The 14,159-nt window shown below is 44.8% G+C and overlaps 1 long non-coding RNA gene across 1 annotated transcript; it reads left to right on the top strand.

Annotated features, from left to right (window-relative positions):
* The first annotated feature begins 4,102 nt into the window (after positions 1-4,102).
* On the top strand, positions 4,103-5,557 carry LOC120047747. The gene is made up of 4 exons (XR_005476917.1): positions 4,103-4,206; positions 4,691-4,853; positions 5,022-5,278; positions 5,389-5,557. It is a non-coding gene; the product is annotated as an uncharacterized LOC120047747 (long non-coding RNA).
* Positions 5,558-14,159: the final 8,602 nt, after the last annotated feature.

The raw sequence follows: 14,159 nt of genomic DNA, 5'->3' as shown, positions 1-14,159 counted from the left end.
CTTTGAAGAGGGGATTGAACGTAGCTGCTTTCCGATCTTTGGGAATCTCAGACGACACGAAAGAGAGGTTGAACAGGCTAGTAATAGGGGTTGCAACAATTTCGGCAGATAGTTTTAGAAAGAAAGGGTCCAGATTGTCTAGCCCGGCTGATTTGTAGTGGTCCAGATTTTGCAGCTCTTTCAGAACATCGGCTGACTGGATTTGGGAGAAGGAGAAATGGGGAAGGCTTGGGCGTGTTAGTGTGGGGGGTGCAGTGCTGTTGACCGGGGTAGGGGTGGCCAGGTGGAAAGCATGGCCAGCCGTAGAAAAATGCTTATTGAATTTCTCAATTATAGTGGATTTATCGGTGGTGACAGTGTTTCCTAGCCTCAGTGCAGTGGGCAGCTGGGAGGAGGTGCTCTTATTCTCCATGGACTTTACAATGTCCCAGAACTTTTTTGAGTTTGTGTTGGAGGAAGCAAATTTCTGCTTGAAAAAGCTAGCCTTGGCTTTTCTAACTGCCTGTGTATATTGGTTTCTAACTTCCCTAAAAAGTTGCATTTCACGGGGGCTGTTCAATGCTAATGCAGAACGCCACAGGATGTTTTTGTGTTGGTTAAGGGCAGTCAGGTCTGAGGAGAATAGTTTGATAGTGATGAGTGGAGGTCGTTTGACCGCTGACCCATTACGGATGCAGGCAATGAGGCAGTGATCGCTGAGATCTTGGTTGAAAACAGCAGAGGTGTATTTAGAGGGCAAGTTGGTTAGGATGATATCTATGAGGGTGCCCGTGTTTATGGCATTGGGGTTGTACCTGGTAGGTTTATTGATAATTTGTGTGAGATTGAGGGCATCAAGCTTAGATTGTAGGATGGCCGGGGTGTTAAGCATGTCACAGTTTAGGTCACCTAGCAGCACGAGCTCTGAAGATAGATGGGGGGCAATCAGTTCACATATGGTATCCAGAGCACAGCTGGGGGCAGAGGGTGGTCTACAGCAGCCGGCAACGATGATAGACTTGTTTTTAGAGAGGTGGATTTTTAAAAGTAGAAGTTCAAATTGTTTGGGTGCAGACCTGGATAGTAGGACAGAACTCTGCAGGCTATCTCTGCAGTAGATTGCAACACCGCCCCCTTTGGCCGTTCTATCTTGTCTGAAAATGTTGTAGTTGGGGATGGAGATTTCAGAGTTATTATTTAAATACACTTAGGTTGGAGACATTAAAACTTGTTTTTCAACCACTCCACAAATTTCTTGTTAACAAACTATAGTTTTGGCAAGTCGGTTAGGACCTTGTGAATGACAAGTAAGGTTTCCAACAATTGTTTACAGACAGATTATTTCACTTATAATTCACTGTATCACAATTCCAGTGGGTCAGAAGTTTACATACACTAAGTTGACTGTGCCTTTAAACAGCTTGGAAAATTCCAGAGAATTATGTCATGGCTTTAGAAGCTTCTGATAGGCTAATTGACATAATTTAAGTCAATTGGAGGTGTACCTGTAGAAGTATTTCAAGGCCTACCTTCAAACTCAGTGCCTATTTGCTTGACATCATGGAAAAATCAAAAGAAATCCGCCAAGACCTCAGCAAAACAATTGGAGACCTCCACAAGTCTGGTTCATCATTGGGAGCAATTTCCAAACGCCTGAAGGTACCACGTTCATCTGTACAAACAATAGTGTGCAAGTATAAACACCATGGGACCACGCAGCCGTCATACCGCTCAGGAAGGAGACGTGTTCTGTCTCCTAGAGATGAACGTACTTTGGTGCGAAAAGTGTAAATCAATCCCAGAACAACATCAAAGGACCTTGTGAAGATGCTGGAGGAAACAGGTACAAAAGTATCTATATAGCCACTGCTCCAAAACTGCCATAGAAAAGCCAGACTACGGTTTGCAACTGCACATGGGAACAAATATTGTACTTTTTGGAGAAATGTCCTCTGGTCTGATGAAACAAAAATAGAACTGTTTGGCCGTAATGACCATCGTTATGTTTGGAGGAAAAAGGGGGAGGCTTCCCAACCGTGAAGCACGGGGGTGGCAGCATCATGTTGTGGGGGTGCTTTGCTGCAGGAGGGACTGGTGCACCTCACAAAATAGATGGCATCACGAGGAAAGACAAGTATGTGGATATATTGAAGCAACATCTCAAGACATCAGTCAGGAAGTTAAAGCTTGGTCGCAAATGGGTCTTCCAAATGGACAATAACCCCAAGCATGCTTCCAAAGTTGTGGCAAGATGGATTAAGGACAACAAAGTCAAGGTATTGGAGTGGCCATCACAAAGCCCTGACCTCAATCCCATAGAAAATTTGTGGGCAGAACTGAAAAAGCGTGTGCGAGCAAGGAGGCCTACAAACATGACTCCGATACACCAGCTCTGTCAGGAGGAATGGGCCAAAATTCACCCAAATTATTGTGGGAGGCTTGTGGGAGGCTACCCAAAACGTTTGACCAAGTTAAACAATTTAAAGGCAATTCTACCAAATACTAATTGATTGTATGTGATGAAAGAAATAAAAGCTGAAATAAATCATTCTCTCTACTATTATTCTGACATTTCACATTCTTAAAATAAAGTGGTGATCCTAACTGACCTTAGACAGGGAATATTTACTAGGATTAAATGTCAGGAATTGTGAAACTGAGTTTAAATGTATTTGGCTAAGGTGTATGTAAATTTCCGACTTCAACTGTACATCATGTCTCAGAGTTTACAATATGGACAATATGGAGTCTCACAATGCCTACTGTACATAACTATCACCTAACACTGAGTCAACTGCCTCTCCTCTGAATATAAGAAGCAGGTCATATAGAGGAAAAAGAAAACACTGATTCCTGTGACTGTTTCTGACAGACACGTTCTCAACCAGAGCTTGAGTTTCTAAATGAGTGGAAATAAAGGGTGTCCTCTGGGTTTCTGATCTCAGAAAGGTTTGAAGTGAGCTATTCATGATCCCTTTGAAGCTGCAATGATAACAGACAGAAATAATAAATTTGACCTCAAATATGATCATGTTCACTGAAGATGTAAGAGCCTGGAGCTACAAGACCACATAGGAGAACTTAACACATCTTGAACTGTTAGTTAACCTCTTCATAGGGTTGTGATACACTAGCAGGGATATGGCCAATCTGATGTAGCCTCAGTCTAAGATTCATTCAAACTGACTCAAAATGTATTCAAACTAAATACCTCAAATCCCTGAGTAGGCTTCTTCTGAGTACCTGCGTTTCCCCATCCTGATTTCCCAATTCTCTCACAACTTTATCTGTCTCACAAGGCCACATTGTTGCCTTCTCTTAGTAATCAAACCACAGTTAATGAATAGCTTCACCTGTTGTTACTAAACGAGGGCACTGCACATTGATACACAGAGTTACGTAATGGTAGAGCACACTGAGTACTTTCATCACAGTGAAAAATGTACTTCAAGTGATAGGAATGAAATGAGTAGCCTTATCTCTCTTGTTTGTTTGTTTTTTTCCAATGGTGACAGTAAAAGGACATAGCACCTGTATTACAAAGAACAACACATGTGTCTCATACTAAAGGGCCAACATGTGTTTTAAATTAAAGGGCCTTAAGTTTTTTGTTCTGTTTGTTTGTTTTTGCTTTGTTTTTGTTGTTTTAATCATTACAAAAAATATATATATTTGTACTTGTCAAAAATTGTAAATTGTTTGCTCTTATACAGATGTAGGATTTTAATTTGATCACCTTGTTGAGGAGAGCTTGTTGTGTATTTGAGGTTTAAAAAGGCTTCTGAAGTTTTCGATTTCCACTGAAATTTCAGACTTGATTTTGAGAGAATTTCCCTGTATCAACCCTTACAAAAATGTCCATTAATTAAAATCCACATTATAATTCACATGTCCTGTTACTGCAGGATTGTTTTCTTGCTTTAGAAAACTGGCTCAAATTAAGATCCTACATTTGTATGTCCAATAAAAAAATATATATATTACAAAAAATCTGTAATTGATTGAATGGGGGCCTATAGTCACACTGTACCTTGCCAGTTACAAACATGAGAGAAGTGCCAGGAAAACAAAGCACAGGTGCAGCCCAGGCAGTCAACTCCCAGAGATCTAAAGGCTAGAGACACAGATACACAGGTATAAAAGAACCACAGACTAAACACAGAGTCTCATACAGAGACCAAGACATGAGGAAGCTGCTACTGCTGGCTTTGGCTTTGGGGTGTGCAGGTAAGACTCTAATACACAGTATCTACAGCATCGTGAGACAGTTATGCAATGCCTGGGGTGACAGGTAGCCTAGTGGTTAGAGCGTTGGACTTGTAAGATCAAATCCGCGAGCTGACAAGGTAAAAATGTCATTCTGCCCCTGAGCAAGGCAGTTAACCCACTGTTCCTAGGCCGTCATTGAAAATAAGAATTTGTTCTTAACTGACTTGCCTAGTTAAATAAAGATAATAAAATGCAAGAGCATGAAGAATGATACCTCCTTTTAGAGATAGGTTAGGGAGGGAGATAAACACTGAGTGTACAAAACATTATGAACATTATGCTCTTTCCATGACATAGACTGACCAGGTGAATCCAGGTGAAAGCTATGATCCCTTATTGGGGGGCTGCTGGTGCAACTCAATATTAGGAAGGTGTTCTTAATGTTTTGTACACTCTGTCAATACACTCATCTATACTATGACCATTTCTCTCTCTCATTTAGCGGCTGTTCCAGTGAAGCAGGATGGAGCGTTGTTGCATGAAGTTTTCCAACCCCACTCCAGACCCTGGCAGGTCTACACTAAGGGGGGCTGGTATGGGGAGGGAAGGTGCAGTGGTGCCCTCATCAATGAGTGGTGGGTGCTTACCGCTTGGAACTTTGTCGAGTAGGTATTCCCCCTTTTTTCTTTCTTGAAATCAGTGTAAAATGCATGCAGCCCATATGTTCACCGAAAACAAACAAATATTTTTTGCAAAGTTCCTCTCCTCTCCTCTCCTCTACACTCCACTCCACTCTACTCCACTCTACTCCTCTCTACTCCTCTCCTGCTCAGACCTGGCCACACTATAGTTTCTCTGGGGGAGCATGACCTGACAGTGGAGGAAGGGACAGAGCAACACATCTGGGTGGCCAGATATGTGCAGCATGGGCCATAAGCACGAGGTCCCTCTCACAGCCTGGCAATGGTGAAGCTGTCAGAGCCTGCCCGGTTCACTCAGCATGTCATGCCCGTAGCCATACCCACACGCTGCACTCAGCTCCATGAGAAGTGTTTGGTCAGCGGCTGGGGCTCCACCGTACCGGGACAGGGTGAGTGGACCATAAAGCCAGGGGAGGGCTATATGCCTCAACCCAATTTAATGGAATAGATAAGCACCAAATAAACTCCCATGAGTCCCTATGTCTGTCCCTCCATACAGACGAGCCCAAACTAATCCTGAAGTGTGAAACACAGCGGGTCATTGATGACAAGATGTGCCAGACAGCCTTTCCTCTTTATTGGATTGAACATGCATTCTGTGCTAAAACCATCATCTTAACCGACAACTGCCTGGTCAGTACATCAACAGCACAGTGCTTTGCAAACATTATTTTTTAAATATTTATATAAAGGCTGTTGCATTGGAAACGTATAAAATAATATTATGATCAACGAGATACTCAAGATTTTCCTTTGTACTTTAATTTCACCGTGCCACCATACTCTCTCCCTCCCTCCCTCTTTCTCAGTCTGACCATGGCAGTACTGTGGTGTGTGAGGGTGAGCTAAAGGGGTTGTTCTGGTCCGGTTCTTCTGACACTGGTTTGTACACCTGCCTGTGCCTGTACCTTGACTGGATCAGTGACACCATGAACACCCCTGATCCTACACCTGAACCTGCGTGGACCACCGCAGCAGCAGCTACAACATGGTGATTGAAAAGAAAAACAAAGTGATATGTACTGAAATGTTCTGTTCACCTGCCCCATTGATTCTATCATATCCGGTATGCGTTTTTTTCAATCACCAGCAGAGGGCGACATAGACTAATAATACTGGCCTATCAAAAACCTCTGAGAGATTTCTTGGCTATAACATGTCACACATTATCACATATACATATTTTACCAAGCAATTGGAAGTGGACACCCCAAAGTGTCTTTCCTGAAGATAAATCCTCCAACCATGCAGTCGTTTGTTCTGGGATATGTAGTTATTTTGATCACCAGCAGATGGCAATGTAGACTAATACTTTTCCATTTAAGCACTAAAGAGCCACACAATCAATGTAAAGAGAGACACAGATTGAAAAAAAGGAGATAGAGGATATCCAGAGTGAGAGAGAGAAAGAGAGAGAGCGAGAGAGCGAGAGAGCGAGAGAGCGAGAGAGCGAGAGAGAGGGCCCTAAGTGGTTGAGATGATGTGAGAGCAGGTGAAATGAGATTGCCATTCTTTGCAAAGTTCTGTATGAGTGTGTCTAGATCTGCGTGCAAGCTAAATATCACACTGACACATACACACACACACACACACACACACACACGCACACACTGTATGACTGACAGCTGTGCCCACTGACACTCAGTCTAACACTGGAGCCACTTCACCATCTGTTCTCCACATTTTCCCCCTCCTTTCCCCTCTTTCCTCCATGTTCCCTCTTTCTGGTCTCCCTCCTCCTTCCCCCACCCTTTCCCTCCTGCTTCCCTCCTGCTTTCCTCTAGCTTTCAGAGATCTCTGACTCTTTCCATTTTTTTGGTCTCTCCTGCACTCCATTCCACTCTCCTGCTCCGTCTCTAATACACTGAGAAAACAACCTATAGAAGCATCTCTTACTCTGTTTACAGTACAATATACTTTTCCCTTCTGTCTGTATCCATGTACCCACTCCCCCTCTCACCCCCCCACCCATTTACCCTCTATTACTCCCTCCATCATACTATAAATTCTCCCTATTCATCTGTCCTCTCTTCCTCCCTCACTCATTTCAGTGCTGTTGGTAAGCATTGTTCCTGCACTAGCTAAACAGAGAGATGTTTATAGTAAAGATAAGGTAACTGGAAATGTAATATGAGCAGATATACTCTAAGTGTACAAAACATTAAGAACACCTTCCTAATATTGAGTTGCAACCCCTTTTGCCCTCAGAACAGCCTAACTTTGTCGGGGCATGGACTCTACAAGGTATCAAAAGTGTTTGACAGGGATGCTGGCCCATGTTGACGCCAACGCTTCCCACAACTGTGTCAAGTTGGCTGGATGTCCTTTGGGTGGTGGACCATTCTTTATACACACTGGAAAATGTTGAGCGTGAAAAACCTAGCAGCGTTGCAGTTCTTGACACACTCAAACTGATGCACCTGGCACCTACTACCATACCCAGTTCAAAGGGATTTCAATCTTTTGTCTTGCCCATTCACCCTTTGAATGGGACATATACACAATCCATTTCCTAATTATGTCAAAGCTTAAAAATCCTTCTTTAACCTGTCTACTCCCCTTCATCTACACTGACTCATCTCACTCTCCCTGGCAAACTGTTCCTATCGCTCATCAGAGGCTTACATTCCCAACATTCTCCTATGACACCTAAGTAACTCATGGTCATGGAAGAAGAAGGAGAGGAAGTCACAGAGAAAGAGAGAGAGAGAGAGAGACAGGGGTTAAAAGTACACACAGAGAAGTCTCAGAGTATGGTGGCATAGATAAATGAACAAAGGACTCAATACTGCGATAAGAAAAATCACAATAATGTCATAGTGACTCTATACGTGGGATTTACTCTGTGTGACTCGCTATGTGCCGACATGTGTGCCTCAGTGTGTATCTCACACCCATTAACCGAAACCAGTGTGTATCTCACACCCATTAACCTAAACCAGTGTGTATCTCACACCCATTAACCTAAACCAGTGTGTGTCTCACACCCATTAACCTAAACCAGTGTGTGTCTCACACCCATTAACCGAAACAAGTGTGTGTCTCACACCCATTAACCGAAACCAGTGTGTGTCTCACACCCATTACCGAAACCAGTGTGTGTCTCACACCCATTAACTGAAACCAGTGTGTATCTCACACCCATTACCGAAACCAGTGTGTGTCTCACACCCATTAACTGAAACCAGTGTGTGTCTCACACCCATTAACCGAAACAAGTGTGTATCTCACACCCATTAACCGAAACAAGTGTGTGTCTCACACCCATTAACCGAAACCAGTGTGTGTCTCACACCCATTACCGAAACCAGTGTGTGTCTCACACCCATTAACCGAAACCAGTGTGTGTCTCACACCCATTAACCGAAACCAGTGTGTATCTCACACCCATTAACTGAAACCAGTGTGTGTCTCACACCCATTAACTGAAACCAGTGTGTGTCTCACACCCATTAACTGAAACCAGTGTGTGTCTCACACCCATTAACTGAAACCAGTGTGTGTCTCACACCCATTAACTGAAACCAGTGTGTGTCTCACACCCATTAACTGAAACCAGTGTGTGTCTCACACCCATTAACTGAAACCAGTGTGTGTCTCACACCCATTAACTGAAACCAGTGTGTGTCTCACACCCATTAACTGAAACCAGTGTGTGTCTCCACCCATTAACTGAAACCGGTGTGTGTCTCACACCCATTAACTGAAACCAGTGTGTGTCTCACACCCATTAACTGAAACCGGTGTGTGTCTCACACCCATTAACTGAAACCAGTGTGTGTCTCACACCCATTAACTGAAACCGGTGTGTGTCTCACACCCATTAACTGAAACCAGTGTGTATCTCACACCCATTAACCGAAACCAGTGTGTATCTCACACCCATTAACTGAAACCAGTGTGTGTCTCACCAGTGTGTCTGTGTAAAGGCTTTACTCATTTATAAGAGACAACGGAGCATAAAAACTCAATCTCTCCAAATCTGTCCCTATTGCCTAGTAGAGACACAAGACTCATCAGTGGGGAAAATCACTTTCAAGTGCTCTAATGATACCGACCTAATAGCTAACAGCAAACAGAGAGAGGGGGAGGGGTGTGTGTGTGTGTGCGTGTGTGTGTGTGTGTGTGGGGGGGGGGGGGGGGGGGGGGGGTAATACATCTAATGGAGGAATTAACTAAGTAAATTAACTCTGAATAATAACCTCCCTTTCTCTCTCTCCATCATGGTTAGAGAGTGCAGTAAGTGCTCCAGCCCCTCTCATCATCCTTCTAGTGTAGCCCCCTACACCTGCTTTTAATCAGAGCGAGTGATGAGCACCCTGACACTGGATGTGTCTGTGGTAAATAATATACAGTGTGTGGGACAGTGCACCAGTGAGTGAGTGAGTGAGAGAGAGAGAGAGTGATAGAGAGAGAGAGAGATAGATGGTACGCGTGTGTTCATAATAATACATTTGTATTGTGTATTTGAGGTCAGACTTAGGCATTTAGTTGTAATGGATTTGTATCGGCATTTGTGTATTTGTGTGTATGCATGCGTTTGTGTGTTTGTGTGAGAGAGAAACATCACATGGGTATTGCCAGTGATAATGCATTAGTATTGATGCCAGTGTGTTGGGGAGATCACAGATATGGCTGTGGTGCTAGAGCTCAGAGAGAGAGAGAGCATCACTACAAAGACTGAAACCTCATGGGGAGGCCATTCCCCGTCCTACTGCAATCATCCCACACTGGGATAAATACTTACACCCCTCTGTTGCCTCGACCACACAATTCTCTTTATTTCTGTAAAATTTGAATTGTCTATTTTCCAGTTTTTTTCCAGCAATCTTTCTTCACCCCTACCCTCCTCTCCTCTGTACGACTACCCATTCTGTAAGAGGCTCTGCGTGTTTTTATTTTCCTGTTTTGTATCATGTCTTTCTTTGCTCCGTGTTAGTTTTAGAGCCTCTAGGCCCAGAGGGCAGGTTAGCAGTGATGGTACATACCAGAACAAGCAGCGTCTCGTGTGTGAGCAGGTCTGAAAACTTCTCGGAGACGGCCGAGGGAGATGAGAATGTGTGTGTTTGTGTGTGGATGTGTAATGTATGTAATGTGAGTATGATTGTGCCCGTACTTTCGTTAGCATGTGTGATGACAGGCTACAGAGAACCAGGCGTATACATACACATTCTGTGCTGGGGAATCTGGCTGTGTGACAGTGTGTGTAGCTATACTGCTCAGAGGAATGCAGTGAGGAAGCTATACTGTACCTGGGGCCACACGTTCCCACAGAGAGATAAAAACAACAGAACAGTACAACAGCAGCATAACAAACAGGCGGTGTTGTGAACACCTGGCCATGAGCCCAGCATTGTACCCAGTATCTGAACAGATAGCAACGCTACTGCAACATAAAACATTACCGAAACTCTGACACTGCCTCACACTGTGTGTGTGTGGGGGGGGGGGGGGGGGGGGGGGGGGGCTGCAGAGCAGACTGACACATGGCAGGGCAGTATGGGAGGCAGACACAGACCAGCAGTGCCAGGGTAGAAGAGGGGGGAGTTAATCATGTACAGCACATAAACACACTGCAGGTCCTGGTGTGTGAGACTCCCCAGATGCAGAGGAAGAGCCAGGATCAGGACCAGGACCAGGGTCAGGACCAGGGTCAGGACCAGGGTCAGGACAAGAACCAGGGTCAGGACCAGGGTCAGGACAAGGACCAGACATCCACCATCAACTAAAGTAGACAGGTCTGATAAGGCTAATAGCAGCAGAGGCTCAGAGAGGAGAGTTACAGGAGACAGTACCTTTAATCCCCATCACCAGTATGTGTGTGTGTGTTGTGTTGTGTGTGTGTGTGCCGCCGTGATCCACCTCTGACTGTTTTACTGGGTGAGAGAGTTAGCAGCTAGGCAACAGAGAGCATCAATCCGTGTCGTCGAAGTTCAGCACCATAGCGCAATTGAAATTGAAAGGTAACTTCCGATTGAGCCGACACATGCAGCGTTTAGCGCTGACACAGAGAACTTGGCTTTTATATTTCTATCCCGCTGTAGCCAAATCTTCAGCACAACAGATTGAATGGAGCCCTAAAACACAGGGCTCAGAAGCCCCTCATTACAGCTCTGTGCTGAACAAGCCCCAAGGAATGTCAGCCATTTCATTTGCCTACACATTTTACTGGCCGTGTCTGAACAAACACATACTAATGATCACACTCTGAAAGTGTAGCAGTGTGCCTTAGAGTAATTGACTGTGTATGTGTGAGAGTGTGTGAATACCAACACAAAATCATTCAAGTATGATTCTCTGTGTATATATGTGTGTGTGTGTGTGTGTGTGTGTGTGTGTGTGTGTGTGTGTGTGTGTGTGTGTGTGTGTGTGTGTGTGTGTGTGTGTGTGTGTGTGTGTGTGTGTGTGTGTGTGTCTCTCTGTGTAATAGCTCTCCAGACAGCTGCTCTGCTGTGGTACAGTCAGACAGTGGGAGGCAGCCTGCAGCGTGTACAGGAGCTCACAGAGGTACACACAACACAGCTGCTCCTATTCCTCCAGGCCTCCATCTCTCCCCCTCTCTCCAGCTCCTCCCTTCCACCTCTCACTTCTCTTCTCTAGCACTAACGGACTAGCTGACTCAGACACCCAGGGGGCCTTCATCGCTCTTCAACCTGTTTAAGGTGAGCCCTGTGTGGGATGCCCCGGTCATGGCCTGCCTTTACCCTGGATGTATATGTGTTGCATGTGTAACGGAGTTAAGAATGTACCATAAGCTCACTCCACAGCTAGCTTGAAATGTCACCGATGGAGCTATCCAATTGGTACCTTTTGGGTAGCTCAAATGGTTGAAACGTTGTCATGGAGGGCGGTCACGTGTGTTGTGAAGCAGAGGATCAGTTGTTGGAGCCCAGTATGAGGCAGTCGGACAGTGGGGGAAGCTCAGTTGTCAGCAGCAATCTGACCTGTTAAACATGCCTACAGCTTAACGCTATGGAGCCACTTTTCTTCTCAAAGGGGAGTGCTTGTTGGCTTGCTTGTCAATACATGTCAGTGATGAAGGTCTGGTACCCGGAGTGCATGTCTTTACAGGCTCGAACATCACTAACACACACAGGCTGCTTTTACGTCTAATTGATCTTCAAAGGACACTGCATCAGCTTGGCTGGATGCACACACACACAGATGAACCATCACTACTACACATACACAAACACACACCACTACTGACACGTATACACACCAACAGAAAACACACACCACTACTGACACGCATACACACCAACAGAAAACACACACCACTACTGACACGTATACACACCAACAGAAAACACACACCACTACTGACACGTATACACACCAACAGAAAACACACACCACTACTGACACGTATACACACCAACAGAAAACACACACCACTACTGACACGTATACACACCAACAGAAAACACACACCACTACTGACACGTATACACACCAACAGAAAACACACACCACTACTGACACGCATACACACCAACACAAACACACACCACTACTGACACATATACACACCAACAGAAAACACACACCACTACTGACACGCATACACACCAACACAAACACACACCACTACTGACACATATACACACCAACAGAAAACACACACCACTACTGACACGTATACACACCAACACAAACACACACCACTACTGACACATATACACACCAACAGAAAACACACCACTACTGACACGCATACACACCAACACAAACACACACCACTACTGACACATATACACACCAACACAAACACACACCACTACTGACACATATACACACCAACACAAACACACACCACTACTGACACATATACACACCAACACAAACACACACCACTACTGACACATATACACACCAACACAAACCACTACTGACACGTATACACACCAACAGAAAACACACACCACTACTGACACGCATACACACCAACAGAAAACACACACCACTACTGACACGTATACACACCAACACACACCACTACTGACACGCATACACACCAACAGAAAACACACACCACTACTGACACGCATACACACCAACAGAAAACACACACCACTACTGACACGCATACACACCAACAGAAAACACACACCACTACTGACACGCATACACACCAACAGAAAACACACACCACTACTGACACGCATACACACCAACAGAAAACACACACCACTACTGACACGCATACACACCAACAGAAAACACACACCACTACTGACACGTATACACACCAACACACACCACTACTGACACGTATACACACCAACAGAAAACACACACCACTACTGACACGTATACACACCAACAGAAAACACACACCACTACTGACACGTATACACACCAACAGAAAACACACACCACTACTGACACGTATACACACCAACAGAAAACACACACCACTACTGACACGTATACACACCAACAGAAAACACACACCACTACTGACACGTATACACACCAACAGAAAACACACACCACTACTGACACGTATACACACCAACAGAAAACACACACCACTACTGACACGTATACACACCAACAGAAAACACACACTCAAAACCAGGTCACACAGGATATGAAACCTTGGAAGTGAAGGAGATAAGAGAAGATTTACTGCCCTTTAATTTCATTATTTTTATTTGTTTCTCCCTCCTCTTCTCCCTCCCTCCCTCCTCTTCTCCCTCCCTCCCTTCCTTTCCTCCTCTTCTCTCTCCCTCCCTCCTCTTCTCCCTCCCTCCCTCCTCTTCTCCCTTCCCTTCCCTTCCTCCTCTTCTCTCTCCCTCCCTCCCTCCCTCCTCTTCTCCCTCCCACCCTCCCTCTTTATTTATTGAACTCTGATTACAACAGAGTAGACAGCAGACTCAATGCTAATTTATGACATCCTTTATGACATCCAAACAAGACAGCTTCTTTATCCATTGGATGGCCAATCACTCTTCTCCTTAATTTCCTCTCATGACAGTCCCTGATTCTTCTGTTGATTTCCATAATTTATCTATCCCTCCCTCATCCATAACCTTCTCTGTCCCGTTCCCTCTCTCCTCCATCCCCTTCCCCATCCTTCTGTCTGTCTCTCTATCATTCTATATATCCTTAATCATCTCCGTCTCTAGTTTGCTCTGGCAGTGGTGTCCCAGCACAGTGTGTGTGTGTGTGTGTGTGTGTGTGTGTGTGTGTGTGTGTGTGTGTGTGTGTGTGTGTGTGTGTGTGTGTGTGTGCGGAATGGCCGTTAGCCAACCGTTACTGAGT

This window comes from Salvelinus namaycush, chromosome 5 (genome assembly GCF_016432855.1).
Source record: "Salvelinus namaycush isolate Seneca chromosome 5, SaNama_1.0, whole genome shotgun sequence".
NCBI lineage: Eukaryota > Metazoa > Chordata > Actinopteri > Salmoniformes > Salmonidae > Salvelinus > Salvelinus namaycush.
The sequence above is the reverse complement of the archived record's forward strand: the minus strand, read 5'-3'. Positions and strand labels throughout refer to the sequence as shown.